This window comes from Ochotona curzoniae, unplaced genomic scaffold (genome assembly GCF_017591425.1).
Source record: "Ochotona curzoniae isolate NIBS_2020 unplaced genomic scaffold, NIBS_Ocur_1.0 contig_43, whole genome shotgun sequence".
Taxonomy (NCBI): Eukaryota; Metazoa; Chordata; class Mammalia; order Lagomorpha; family Ochotonidae; genus Ochotona; species Ochotona curzoniae.
Genome location: NW_024466218.1, coordinates 12,762,364 through 12,777,501, shown reverse-complemented (window position 1 = coordinate 12,777,501; position 15,138 = coordinate 12,762,364).

Below are 15,138 nucleotides of genomic sequence, written 5' to 3'. Positions count from 1 at the left end.
AGAAAGGCAACCAGACATAGAGAGACAGAGATGATAGATAGATAGATAGATAGATAGATAGATAGATAGATAGATAGATAGATAGATAGATGTGTAAGCAGACAGATACACGATACATAGATGAGAGAAGGGAACAGAGAATTCAGTAAAGTGTTCAAATCTCTGTTCCTAGGCAAAAATGGGGACAATAGTACCTCCTTGGATTATCAATAATTTTAATTTTAAAAGGTACACAAAATCTATTTTTAAGATTGATTGATGAGTGATTGACTGGAAAGTCAGATCTACAGAGAGAAGTAGACACAAAGAGAAAGGTCTTCCATCCATTGGTTTACTTCCCAAGCGGCTGCAACAGCCGGAGCTGTGACGATCCAAAACCAGAACCAGGAGCTTCTTCTGGGTCTCTCATGCAGGTGCAGTGTCCCAAGGCTTTGGGTCGTTCCTGCCTTCTTTCCCAGGCCAAGTAAAGAGCTGGATGGGAAGTTTGGCAGCCAGGATGTGAACCAGTGCCCATACGAGATCCTGCTCAGGTAAGGCACAGACTTTAGCCAATAGGCTAATGCACAGGGCCCAGATTAAGTACGTTTTCAAAGCAATATTTATTGCATATTTATAATGAACAAATAGTAACTTGCTTTTCTCCAATCTTCTCTTGGAATGTAGGAAATGGGGCAATGCATTGGAAGAAAAACAATCAACTTTGTGAAATACATAACATGCAAACTGAAGATCCATGGCTGACTGAGCAGAAATGGGGTAAGCTGTATTTCAGGATGCAAGAGTAGAATAAGGTTAGGCATGTCACCAAGTATCAAGAGTGCCATTTAAAGAGCTTTAGGAGTATGAATGAGTGAGTGAGTGTATGTCTACGTGTGTGTAAAATGGTATGTGCATCTGTACAAGTGGAGAAATAGGAAATGAAGTTGGAAACAGAACGAAACCGGAAAAAAAACAAATGGACATAAACAATGGAGATTGAGATTCAGTCTCAGCAGTAGGGAATGCAGGGCCCACTGCCAAGCAGGGAAGGGCACAATCATGTCCGTCTTTGAGAAGAGGACAGCAGCATTAGCCTGTGTGGCACACTGGACAGAGAAGAGAACAGATGTAGGGAAGAGAGTGAGTCAGGAACAGCAGGTTACAAGTAGGGATACCACCCAAGCTTGGAAGGAAGGAGAATCCTGGAGGATTAAAGAGAAACTACTTCCCAGAAGGCTGGTTAGTAGTAAAAAGAGGTGTCAACACTGATATTAAATTGGAAGCCAGAGTCACTGGGGAGACATGGTGCCACCAGGGAGGTTTATAGATCAGAGGGATAGGACAGGCCCAGGCCAAGTAGCCAACCAGGTTTTTTTTTGTTTTGGGGGCAAGAGGAAGGATTCTTTTTAAAGCTACACAACGAAGTTCAAAGCCATGTTTTTTTAAATCCCCTCCTGGGCATTCTATCATTAGAACTTCATTCCTAAAGGTCTTCAAGTCTCCTCAGTTCCCCGGAGAACTTTTCTTTGAAGGCAAATACCAGGAGACAGGAAACACCTTCTCCTTAGCTAACCAATGGCCCAGGGAGGAGATGATGTGTATTAGTCATCAGGCCAGCAAGCCTTCAGAAGAGGACAGGCCCCTGCAGAGAGAGATTTGTGTGAGAGCTGTAAGCAGGATGCAAGCAAAATGCTACAGTGCTCTGGGGGCGGGAGAGGGACGATCATGTGCCAAGGGGCAATCAGTGACAACCCCATGAGGTCCTAGTATTTAATCTGGGGCAGAGGAGAGCTGCAAAAGGAGGCAGTGAGGGGGTGAGCATGATGGATTTTGCCAAGGGCTAACCTGAGCACATTAGGGACCAACAAAAGAGCAATTCCTTTAATCTTAGGCACAGTTTGCAGAGAAATATGCTGTGGCTTTAGGCTCCAGCTGAGGCCAAGAGGGAAGGCCTCACTTGCCCAGAGTGAACCAGGCATCAGGCCCCTTCACAGGGAGCCCTGTAAATTTGCCTCTCTTGTTCTGCCAGGTCACATACCATCAATGCCACTTTCCGCTCTGAAACCTACTCTGATCCTTCTCAGGCAACTAATCTACAGAGGAGATAAACTGATGCTTAAATGGGTAGGTTTCCTTAACTCAGTTTTAGGTTCACAGTACCAAAGTGCTAGTTGAAAACTCCACAGAGGTGGGCACACAGGGACACTGATGACATCACCAACGTCCCAGTTTAACTTCTCCCCCTTGTGATTGTTCATGTCCTAATAAATCATAATGGTGCACCACCTCCAGCTAAAAAATAAACCTGACCAGGTATGATCTACAGAAGCCCGTCATTAGGATTAGGACTCAGTTGATTTTACAATGCTGTTGTACATATAAACCCATTTGAAATCATACAGTTGTTTCTCTATATACATACCCTTTGATAAACAGTGCCCACAGAACAGTTATAGTTTAGTTCAAAGTCCATTTATTCCGCATTCCAGAAAAAATCACATGATTATATTAAAGAAATGCTTATTTTGCAATTTTCTTTCATTTTATACTGATACCCATTCATTCAACTGAAATTTTACTGAACCCATATGATGAGTCAATAATAATTCTTAACTGTTAATATAAGTATTGGATATAGCTACAAAGAAAATCAAAGATACACTAACAGTGCTTGGGACATGGTGCCACCACAGGGATTTATAGAATGACACACTCAAGGGATTGGGAAGGACTTGAAACTCCAGAATCTGAGCCTGTCTTGCAGAACTTCAATGCCCTTTCTAAAGTTCCCCAAGGCACTGACAAGCATCAGTGTCAACCATCCAAAATAGGGCACATATTCCTCAGTAATAGTACAAGCTGTTGACAAACTGCAGTCCCCATACAAGTTCTGACATATCCCCTTGGAATTTACCTTAATTGTTCTGGGTTTTATCACCTGAAAGAAAAAAAAAATGCAAAGATCTCATCTCTCCTCTCCCCTCTACTTTTATGGCAGTTAACATTCACTAATGCTTTTCTGGTCTCTTTAGATCTTTCCATTTTGTGTAAAACCTCTTCTCTTTCAACTTTTTCATGGGTGCTTAGAAAAGTAACTAGGGAAATAAGTCCAAATCTTAAGCTATGCAAAGATTAGTTAGAATGAACCATGGCCACCAATCACAAAGAAGCAATGAAAACATCTAACAACTGACTGAAAGTTAACAAACAGATTCACAGAAGCTCGAGAGATTTAGAAGCTTCATCTTTAACCCTTTTGATGTTTTTCTGTATTTCTACAACTGTAAATGCTGATAAAATAAAATAATCTATTTCTTGATGAGGTTTTCTGTTCGGTGCAGTTTTGTTTTAACTGTATATCTCATCGCTCTACATACTACAGAGGGCAAGAACAGAAAGAAAGACTAAAGCGATGATTGCCTTAATTAATTCAAGCTGCCATTCAAAAGTACCATATACTGTGTTGTTTAAAGAGAACAGAAATTCATTTCTCACTGTTCTAGGGCTGACAGTCTCAGACCAGATTGCCAGCATAGTTGACTTCTATATGCGGCTCTTTCCTATGCTGTGAACTGTTATCTGTCTTCCTATTGAGTATTCACATTGGCAGAAAGAGAGCTCTCTGTGAAGACACTAGCCCCACTCAGGAAAGGTTTACCTTGAAGCTGGGCATTCTGGCAGAGTGAGTGAAACCACGTTTGGCATCCACATCCTGTACCAGAAAATCTGAGATCAAGCCTGAACTCTATCTTCTGATCCATTTTCCTGCTGATGTCCCTGAGAAGCAACAGATGGTGGCTCAAGTACCTGAGCTTCTGTCACCCTAACCTGCTTTGTGTAAGAAGTCTAAATGAAGTTCCTGGCACCTGTCTTCAACCTGGTCAACAATAACTGTTGTAGGTATTTGGAGAATGGATCACAGAATCAAAGATTTGTTCTGTCTCTCATCCTCTTTCTGTTGATCTCCTCTCAGATAAATAAATACTAAAAAAGGAGGGGAGGGATTCATTATCTTAAACTAACGATCCCAATTGCCCCCACCTCCTAATACCATTAGTTTAAAGGTTTGGATTTCAAACATAAACTGAGGGACCACAAATGATCAGCCCTAACAGTGAAAAAAAAAATTATATGCTGGTGTCATACATAATTGTTGAGTGATAGAAACATCACTTTATAATCACACTCCACACATAACACCGTCTTTTCTTAGCTGATTTCTTACCTTAATACATAACCAATTCTAATGATACCTTGACCATTTTGTGCTGAAAAGTTTTATGTCTTTTGACTAGTAACAACGATTTTACACTTATTATGAAAAACATTACTGAGGTTTGTGATAACATTATGTTTTGTGTGAAAGTTTTGGAAGAATTTTCAGAGGAACTGATACTCTAGCTTTGGCAGAATGTGACAACCATGTTGTAGTTGGAGGTCATTTTCCCCTTCCAAGGATTCATGCATTGGGAGATGTATCCCCGGGGTTGTGGCATTCTTTAGAACATAGGATCTAGTGGGAAAGTCTTTGGTCCATTGAGGGGATCACCTCGAAAAGGAATTAAGAAATTTCTCCTTGCACTCTAGTGAATTCTCATGACCATGAGTTAGGAAGTCCTGAACTGTCCCAGCTCCCCTGCTTCCTGTTAGTTATGTTCCCTCCTTTCTCACAGCCACTTCTATCATCTGCCAGAACTCTTGAAAGACCCTGTGCCATGCTACTTAAAGCCTCAGACTCCAAAACTGCCAGCTAAGTAAGTCTCCTTTCTTTAAAACTTTAGCTTACTTCAGATATACTACAATGTAATAGAAAAACTGACAGGCCGAGAGAATAAAAACCTTAAAATTGACTATCTGTATTGGGAAAAATTAAAAAGGAAATGGATAAGAAAAGTAAATTCATACTTGGAAAAACTAGTCTATTGGAAACGCTATCAAAATGAGTTTTCTGAAAATAGTACTGTGAACATGTTATATTGGGAAGATTTGACCTTGTGGCCACAGAGTGACCAAGTTTTCTTGACGCTGAGACTGAGGCAAAGAGCTGGACTAGGAACTTTTGCTAACATGCCGATCTACTTCGATGGAAATAGGAAATGAGCTTCTATCAGAATATGAAGATGAGAACCCCCTGGGAGAACTCAAAGGAGCTCCACATTGTGAGAGAAATTTATTTACTGCCATGCAGCAGGCACAAACCTGCATGAGCAGGAGTGAAATCAGCTGGTACAAATATGCCCCTGGGCCCTGCACCACGGCCTAGCAGCTAAAGTCCTCATCTTGAAAGCACTGGGATCCCGTATGAGCACCATTTCTAAGCCCAGCAGCCCCACTTCCCATCTAGCTCCCTGCTTTGTGGCATGGCAAAGCAGTTAAGGACGGTCCAAAGCCTTGGGACTCTGCACTTGCATGGGAAACCTGGAAAAGCTCCTGGCGCCTAACTTCAGATCAGTGCAACTCTGGCCGTTGCAGTTACATGGGAAGTGAATCATCAGATGGAAGATCTTCCTCTCTGTCTCTCCTACTCTCTCTCTCTCTACATATATATATCTGACCTTGCAATAAAAATAAATACATCTTTAAAAAAAAAAAAAAGAAAACATGCTCCGATTCACTACGGTTCCAGAGCGTGTATTTAGATCAGATCACAGATCATCCATACTAGGATTCACATTGTCTTTTGGTTTTGGTTTGTTTTTTCAGAGAAAGAACCATTTGCTCATCTACCTTTCGTACCAAATATAATTAGATAAAAAATAAAATATAAACCACTATCCTAAGTACATTTTAGCAAAAAGAGTGGAGTAAGACATTTATTCATGTCTATAAAATTAAGCAGTATATAACAGATGCATGCCTCGGGACACATAGTGCCTGTGAGTATATCGGGAAACAAGGTTATAAAGGGTTGCTACCCACCACTTATCAAGCAATACTATGGGACTCATCACTTTCTGGATTGAAAACCTGCAAGAAGTCTTAAGAGAAAGAAAAGAAGCATGAAGGTTAGAGCTGTTGGATGAGTGGAAAGACAAGTGATTATCCTAGCCTAATTTTGCAATTCACATGGGAAACCTGGATTGGTTGATAGCTTTTGGTTTCATGCTGTCCCAGCCTCTGTCAAGCATTTGGGGGCAGTGAGTTAGAGGATGGAATTTCTCTCTTTCTCACACCCTCCCTTTCCTTTTCTCTCTTTCTCACTCTAACCCTCCAGTATAAGTCAATAAATAAATTTCTTGAAAAACAAGAAGCTGAAGAAATTGGAGCTGAGTAGCCTTTGACAGGTGATGAGAGACACTTGTTTGAAAGCAGTGAATCCATGAGCACATCCTAATTCCTTGAGAGAAAACATTCTTACATTCATCATTATACCTAACACTCAGCACACTGACTGCCACTAATAAATCAACTAAGTAGATCCATGAAGTAATGAGTAATCCATTAATGGATCTTTGATATCAATTAGTGAATTCCAGGTCAGCCAAAGAGGCAGACTTCAAGCAGAAGGTTATGGAAAGAGGCTCTATTCCCCTTGTACTTGCTCAGCCAATTCTCTAGCTTAAGAGGAAGTACAGGACCCCAGGACTCAAGCTCTGCCTGGAGTAAAAGGGCAAGACTGGGTTGCATGATGGACAGCTGCCCTTCTGCTTTATATCTTGGGACTCGAAGCCTATTTGGACAAAGTAACACTCAAATTCTTATGGATAGGGCTCAAACATCAGTGTATATTTGAACTGGATAGAGGGAGGGGAGTGCACACAACTGAATTGTAAGAGAAGTGAATAGACAAAGTCCAAATTCAACTGAAGACATGAGGACTTCCACACAGACCTGAATATTAACTTTTACCTAGATGAGTCACCCAATTGCATCCAATAATGTCCCCAACAATTTTTGTAGTCATAGAAGGGGTGGAAGGTGTGTCACGGCCAGATGAACCATCTAACGTCACAAGAATCAACCCCTGCCTGTGTTGCCAAAAGCTATCTTTGGGTGTGTGCTAACTTCCTGTACCACAAGTCATTTTCAATTTCATGCATGAGTTTTAGGGCAGCTAACACTCAACTATGTGGGAAAAAATAAAATGCATGTCTCTCCTTTGGCCTTTGGGCTCCTTGAAGGGTATAACACATTGGAGCACATTGAGAATATTTAATGACAATCAAGGGGAACATCTGTGGCTTTCACTACTGCCGTGGAGTGAGGTTGTGACTTCCAGCCCAGGAAAGTGTTGTGGAGAAAACCAAAAGGGAGGCAAAAAGAGCCAGAGAGGCTGCAGGATGATGGCAGGAAGCAAGCGGGCACAGGTGACAAATGAGGAGCACTGAGAGTCCCACTCCAGGAACGTGCACACTGTCCTTCCCATCAGATGAGGCTGCAATTACAGGGGGATTGAGCTGATGAGGCACGGAGGACCTTTTCTGCTTACGTTCGCATCTTTGCTCAGTAATCATCTTTGAGAAAAACGTTAACTGAGAGATGGATAAATGGCTTGGAAGCTCATCTGCTGAGTGGGTGCAGAGTCCCTGCAACCAGGCTGACTTCATCTAGAGCCACCTCTCTGACCATAGATCTCAAAGCCCTGGGTGTGCATGTCTCCAGGTGCTGCAGCTAATCTCAGAGGGAAAAAAAAAGCCACACATCATCAGTCCCTTTTACAAACGCAGAACACAAACAGGCAACCAGGAAACCATGTGCCAACAGGGCAAGGCACCCATCCTTGATGTGGAAGCTCCTCTCACCCCATGCAGTGTTTGTGATAAAGAAGGGAAGGCTCACCTTCTGTGGGAGGTCAGAGAGGCTTGCAGCAGTAAAGACAGGCTCACTTTAATTACTACGACCTCATCTTAACCCTGAAGACTAACAGGGAAGATTCGAAGCTGGGCCTTCCAGGCAGCATAACGACAGAATAACAAAGACTTGGAAATGAAAGTGAACTTGGCAAAGAGAAAGAGGCACTAAGCACAAATTTCTTTGACAGCCTCCTTTCTAGAGAGCCCTCCTGGAATACCCTTCCTCCGTGCAGCCTTCCCTAGCAGGACATAACAGCACCTCTTCTGTTTTCTCCAGACTCTGACAACCCGATGCTTTTATGCTTCCAAAGCAGGCAGCAAGTATTGCTTTATGCCAAGGGCTTTTATTTACCTCACAGAAATTCCTTGCTAGATTCAAAACCTGCATAAAGTCTCAAGTTCGTACCTCATCCATGTAAGAAACTCAATTTAGGTTAGTTGAATTAGTTAATTTATTAATGGATAAATGATACAGCTTCTGTTTGGACCATGTAATGGATGGAAATCTGATCACCCTTGGCAAACGGATCTAAGTCAGTGACTTGTTCTCCCACACAGTGGGGGAGTTTCTTTCATGGGCTGGGTGTGGGTCCCATTTTTCTTACTAGATTCATAGAATATCTCCCTTTGCAAACATCTGTCAACATCTCCCTCAAGCACACACAAATTGAGGATTATATGCAGAGAAGCTGTATGAACTGAAATGATGGTTCAGGAATAGCTTAAACAGGAAGATTTTAAATAATATAGAACATAAACTGTGGTTTCAAGGTAAAAAAAAAGCATGTAGATAAACTTCATGATATGCTCTTTATTTTCCATTTGAATATATTTTTATTTTGTTAATATAAATTATGGAATATTACTCAGCCAAAATAAGAATGGAATCATGTCCTTTTGCAACAAGATGGTTACATCTGGAAAGCATGATGTTTCGTCAAATAAGACAGCCTCAAAAAGAGAAATATCATGTTTTCTCTGTTATATGGTAGCTAATGTAGAATGCCAAAAAAATATGTAGGAATGGAATGATCATTTTGGGATATGATTATAATTTTTAACCCATGTTTGTACTCCTATGGAACTGTGGACTTCCTACTTTCTACTTGCTGAAGATTATGAATAGTGGCAAATTAAACTTGTGACCACAGAGTGCATTAAAATTATGTCTGCAACACTAGTAAACAGAGAGGAGAGAAGGAGGATCGAAGGCTGCAGAGGAGCTAGAGGAGCATATGTGTCTTCTTGGAACTGTATGCACGAAATATTTTATCTTCACATTAATAACAATCTTAACAAAAAAAAATCAGTGGAGCTCAGTATACATCTTCCATTAGCCCCTGTAATTTTATTCTGAACACTTTAAGTCACTGCTTCACCCTGGACTGACTTATATGTGGTTACCTTCTGTCCCTATTTCCTACAACAATTCTGTTGAATACAGGGTCCCATGAATTAAAGAAATGTTTAGGAAGAACAAATTTGATGATGTTTCTGTGTATATTAACAGAGCAGGGATCAAACTAATCTTTGAGATGACTCTGAGAAATGCTAGTATATGTAGGTCTTTGGGTTCTTAGGGACTTGTTTCTATAGATTAGCTCTAAATTCTAAGCTTCCATCTTGAGTAATCAAATCAAGTCATGAAAAGCTGCATCAATAAGTTTATGATGAGCCCAGAGGAAAATCTCAAGGAAAGCAAACCCAAAGACCTTGCCCTTTGGAACGGTGTTGTGAGGAGGCATTTGTTGTGCCCTCTGCCCTGGTTATGTTCTTACCTTGGGGCTAATAAGGATTTTAGAAAGGGAGGTTTAGGCTGAGCCCATGAGAGCTTTCTTATTCTTTGTCTAATTTCTGGAAATAGGGAGAGAAAATTCACATATAAAAAGTAATCATTGGCTGTCTATCAACAAGCTTCTTATTAGAAACAGCTTCATGCTCAGTCACTGCCACCAGAGAGGTAGACTTGCTGCAGTGTGCAAGGGGTCCTTAATGAGGTGTTAGAGTTCAGGATGTGGCTCCACAAGAAAGAAGCTGAGTATGGGGAACACAAACTGTCACATGCTTGGTGCTTTCTATCCCTGGATTTGGGGGACAATCTCTACAAGTCTACTTTTATTACTCCAAAGATTCCTCTCACAAAATAAAAACTCACTGCCAATGACCTTCATCTCCCATACTGTGCAAGCCCACTTGTCAATGATTCATTGAGTATGCACACAATTCAGTGTTTGTGCAGTTTTCAGAATGGCTTTTTTGTTTGCTGTTGTCACGGCTGGATGTCACAGCCTGAAGACCCCTAGAGAGAATGCACCTTGTCCTTGTGTCACTTTACACAGGTGGAGAGGGAGGTGGCTGGTGGCCCTTCCAGTAATGACTACAAAATGTTGGTGTGTTAATTCTAGGTAAAAGCTTACACAATGTCCCTAGGCTTCTGCTAAGTGTATAGAATGGGCATGCGTGTGGCTACACGCATGTGCATATGTGCATGCAGGTACCTTAGACTGACTGCCTTCTGTCTCAAACAGGAAATGACTCCAAGGTAAGGCACAAAGGGAGGCTTCGCCGGCTGCAAATTCCTGAGGTGTAGCCATAACCATAAGGGCTGAGGGTTTGGGGAAAAATAGTTTGCAGCGTGGGAGATGTTCCTGCTTTGGAGGGGAGCTTTTCGTCAGGCCATTGTGGACCAATAAACAGTTCAATTTTTTCATTGTTCTAATTAATTTAATTAAGTTAACTTCCAAGGTGTGTTAAGAAGCAATGCCTTGGGTGATTAACTGTTCCCATATCAAGGTGTTTTCACAAACACATTTACCCTGATTAGTGTACACATTATTATGTAATTAAATACCTCACACAGAGGGATTTATTTGTGCCTCCTTGCCTCCTAACGAATAAGACAGACCTCAGAATATCCTGGAAAAAGGATTCCAGTTTCTAAGAGAGAAGAACAGACAGATGTGGAGATGTGCCCAGGTCTGTTTTTCCTCAAACCCTCAATCCTGAAGGTTAAGGTTATACCCCAAGAGCTTGAGGGCAGGGTGGAGACACCTGAACTTCCAAGGCTTCCTTCCATCGGGTCCCTGCTGCTCCTCCTGGAAGTTCACAGCCAGATCTACTCCTAAATCCATGTCCTTCTTCCTTTGCCTTCCTCTTTTGGTTTCAGCAGTTCACTATTAGCCACCAGAGGGTCTCTTCCGGAAGGAGGAAGGGAAGGTCTTTGCACAGAGACTCCATGGACATCACACTGGCCGGGGCTCATCTGCAAAGACCTCAGAGTTCACAGGTTTCACTTTAGCTTCCTCCGTCTCTAGTCCATGCACTACGAGCCACTTCTTGCTTGTCTCACCAGGGCCTAGGCACCATAGCGTAGGAGGAGAAAGGGATGTATTGTGAGATATTGATATGAGTACATGTTGGTCAGATGCATGCTAATGATTGCACTAGCAATAACACCTACATCCCCTGAGCACTGCGGGCCTCTGCCACCATGCCACTGTGTTAAGCACTTATGCCCCACATCTAATTTAATCCTGCAATTACATGATCAGGTGTCATTATCATCACTATTTAGCAGATGAGGAAGCCACAGCACAAAATGATCTGTCACTATGTTCAAGGCTGCATAGCTAGGAAGTAGAAATACTAGGCAGGGCCACTGACTTGAATGCCCGAACCCTAGGCCTCCACTCAGCTATCCGCCCCATCCTCTTTGTTAAGTGCAGGAGCTGCTAGAACCCAAAGGCCAATGCCTTTGACGTGAGAAGCCAGACAGGTTTCTTTGCTTGCCTGCTCCATTTGATGCAGCGAGACCCAGGCAACTTCGCCACCTCAGAGAGGATAAATTAAGTGACATTTCTGGGGAATGTAGAAAATACTACTGAAGGCCAAGTGAATCAATGCTGAACGCAGAACAAAACAGTTCCCACCACTGGGATCAGACTGTTCAGGTTGGTGGCAGGGACAGAGAATTATGTGAGCCGGGGGCTAGCTCCTGAGGGAGCTGAGATTGATTCTGTATGATTGATGACTCGGGGACAGAATGCCAAGTCATCAATTGCCTCAGCTCATGCCACGGACAGCATCGAGATCACTTTTCCCTGGTGCCCAGCCTGAAAGATTTCTCTTCTGTTTGTTTGTTTGGCCTGGGGCAGGCGCCTGCCGGGCTCAGCTGTGTAACTTTACCAAGGCCTTCAGAGAAAAGACAGGTGACAACATCTGGCAGCAGAACTGGGAGTGGGAATAGAGGGTGTGTGTGTGTGTGTGTGTGTGTGTGTGTGTGTGTGTGTGTGTGTGAAGTAGGGGTGGCAATGCTCTAATGCTAAAAATTTTAAATCCTGGTTCCACAAGTGCCATTGTGTAATGTTTGACCAACTAAAATATTTTTTCCTTGACTCTGTTACTTAGTTTTTTAATATAATGAGTCATAATGATCTTGTACTTTATGGTCTGGTTATTAGGAAAACTCATGATCTTCTACCAAAAATTTGCTCAAGTTGGCCTTAAGGCTTAATATTGCCTTCCTTGACCTTTATCATAACTTCTTTAAGAAATTTATAGTCTACTTTAAACAACCTCGCTTGCACATTGGTGGATGGCCCAGTCTGGCTTTCCAAATAAAAATCCACCACTCAATTCAAACAAATGCTTCCTGAGTGTAGAGATTATAGCTTGTCTTTTCTCATATATAACTATCTGCTAAATCCCATATACACAATGAATACACACAGATACACATAGAGGATAAACATAAAAATGTATATAACACACATGTATAGAATAAATATATGTATATTTAAAGCATATATACATTGAATATATACTTATATACACTAGCAAAAATGTTTATATGTGATCATACATATATATCCATATATAGAATGTTTAAATATGCTTATATGTGTGTGTATATATATAGCCATATATATTGAATACACACACAACATATATGATAACTCAGATACTCACCTATGTCTGGAGTTAGCACCATGGAGTAGTAGGCTTAGCTTCAGCCTGCAGTGACAGCATCCCATATATATGAGAGCCAGTTCAAGTCGCAGATGCTCTATTTTTGATCCAGTTCCCTGTTTATGGCCTGGGAAGGCAGCAGATGATGGCTCAAATCCTTGGGCCCCACCCATGCGGGAGACCTAGAAAAGGCTTCTGACTCCCCAGTCTCAGATTAGCTCCGCTCAGGCTATTGTGGCCATTTGGGAAGTGAACCAGTGGATAGAATGTCTATCTCTGTCTCTCCTTCTACATAGCTCTGTCTTTCAAAGAAAAATAAACTAAATTTTTAAAAAATACTTATGTCTGATTACAAAAAGGGTAATCCAAACACAAAGGAAAGCAACTGGAAAAAAAAAAAAGACAGAGGTATGAGTGATGCTACAGCAAAACATCATCTACAACACTGGCATCCCATAAGGGTAACAATTGGTGTCCCAGATGCTCAATTTCTGATCCAGCTTCCTGCTAATGTACCCAGGAAAGCAGCAAATAAGGTGACCTAAGGAGTTAGGTCAATGCCACCCACGTGCAAGCAGTGATGATGTTCCAACCTCCTAGCTTTGGCCTGGCCCTCTTCCCGGCTCTTGTGGCCATTTAGAGAGTGAAGCAGCAGATGCAATATATTTCCTCTTTCCCACTCTCTCTCAGAAAGTCTGCCTTTCACCATACATTGAAAAAAAATTCACTTTTTAATAAAATGGCAGGAATATAAAATAGTAAGTATCCACAAACTCCACCCTCCAATGACCATGATTAAATACTAGTCACATTTTCTCTATCATTCCATCCATCTGTTTGAGTCCATATAAGTGTGGGGATTTAATGAGAATTTCATATGTAGCCCCTTCAAATTAGTTCAGGTACTTGAGCCTAGATGAAAACTCCACTCCAGGGTGGAGAAAGCAATTGAAATCTCTTCTATTAGGAATCCTGTGTGAGTTAACTAACAAAAAAAAAAAAGCTTATTTTATTTTAATTTTTATGATTATTTTGCAATTACTTTATAATAAACAGTACATGTCTTAAAGAGAGGAATATGGAGTGGTATGTAGTACAGGAATCAGATTTAGTTCTGAATTTGTGACCATCCCACAGAGTATTGCACATGAGCCATAAATGCCACCTTTTAAGACTTAATTACTAACTTGAAAGTAAGAGTCACAGAGAAAAGGAGAGACACACACACAGAGATCATCCACTAGTTGTTTCATAGATGACCTCATTGGCCAGGGGTTGGCCAGGCCAAAGCTGGGAACCATGAGTTTTATGTGGATCTCCCACAAGGATATCAAGAGCCCAAGCTGTCAGGCAATCTTCCACTGCTTTTCCAAGGCCATTAGTAAGAGGTGGGTCAGATGTGGAGCACTTGGGACACAAACTGCTATTTCCATGGGATCCCACAATACTGACCACCATAAGTGTCCTGGACATTCATCCACCCATCCGTTCCTCCTTTCACAGCAGGCCTGCCCTTCCCACATACTGTTCTCAGGGCCTTGGCACAGCAAGGGGTAACCAGAGTGGATTCACAGACAGCAGTATCCACTGACATCTTCATAGCTCCTAGGATAAAAGTGGAAATTCCTCAGATCCTGGGATTTTTAGGACCTTATAAAAAGTAACTTCCCTCTTAACAAGGATGTCCCATAAATGGACTTATCTTGATTGCTAAACAATGTGTATTGGAAGTCATTTTATCAGACTAACCTCCTACACTGCGCTCCTTTAGACCAAACCAAACCAAACCAAACCAGCATGGAAACACTCAAGCTAACTGCGTTGTAATTAAACTGAACATAAGCTAAACTTTAAAAGAACCAGTTTAAGAAAAATAAAATAAACAGGAGATTCACATCAGCCAAGCAGAAGGGCTTGGCTTACCTGAAACAGCATAAGGAAATTTCTGAGGGAAATAACTGAAAAACTAACCTGATTTTTACTCTTTATTTCTGCTTTCTTCAGGTCCTCTGCTCAATTTTTGAAAACATTTACTCAGTTATGCAGAATCAGATGCTACCATAGTCATGAGGAGCTCATAAAAGTTAAGTAGGTCTTTAGAGCTATGATGCCTGAAATTTTGTCCTTTAATAATTTCCTTCAGGAGTGTATGCACAATTAGGTTCTAGGTGTGTCAGGACAGGGTAATAAAACAGTTCTTTTGTTGGTCAGAACTTTAAGCACAAGCCTTAAGGGGCATTCCTCTTAGAAGGGTCTTGTTTCTCTGACAGCTGCATTTAACTACACAGGAGGGATTATAAAACTGGGGAGAGGGCCCGGTGCAATAGCATAGCAGCTGAAGTCCTCGCCTTGAACACGCCAGCATCCCATATGGGCACCAGTTCTAATCCTGGCAGCC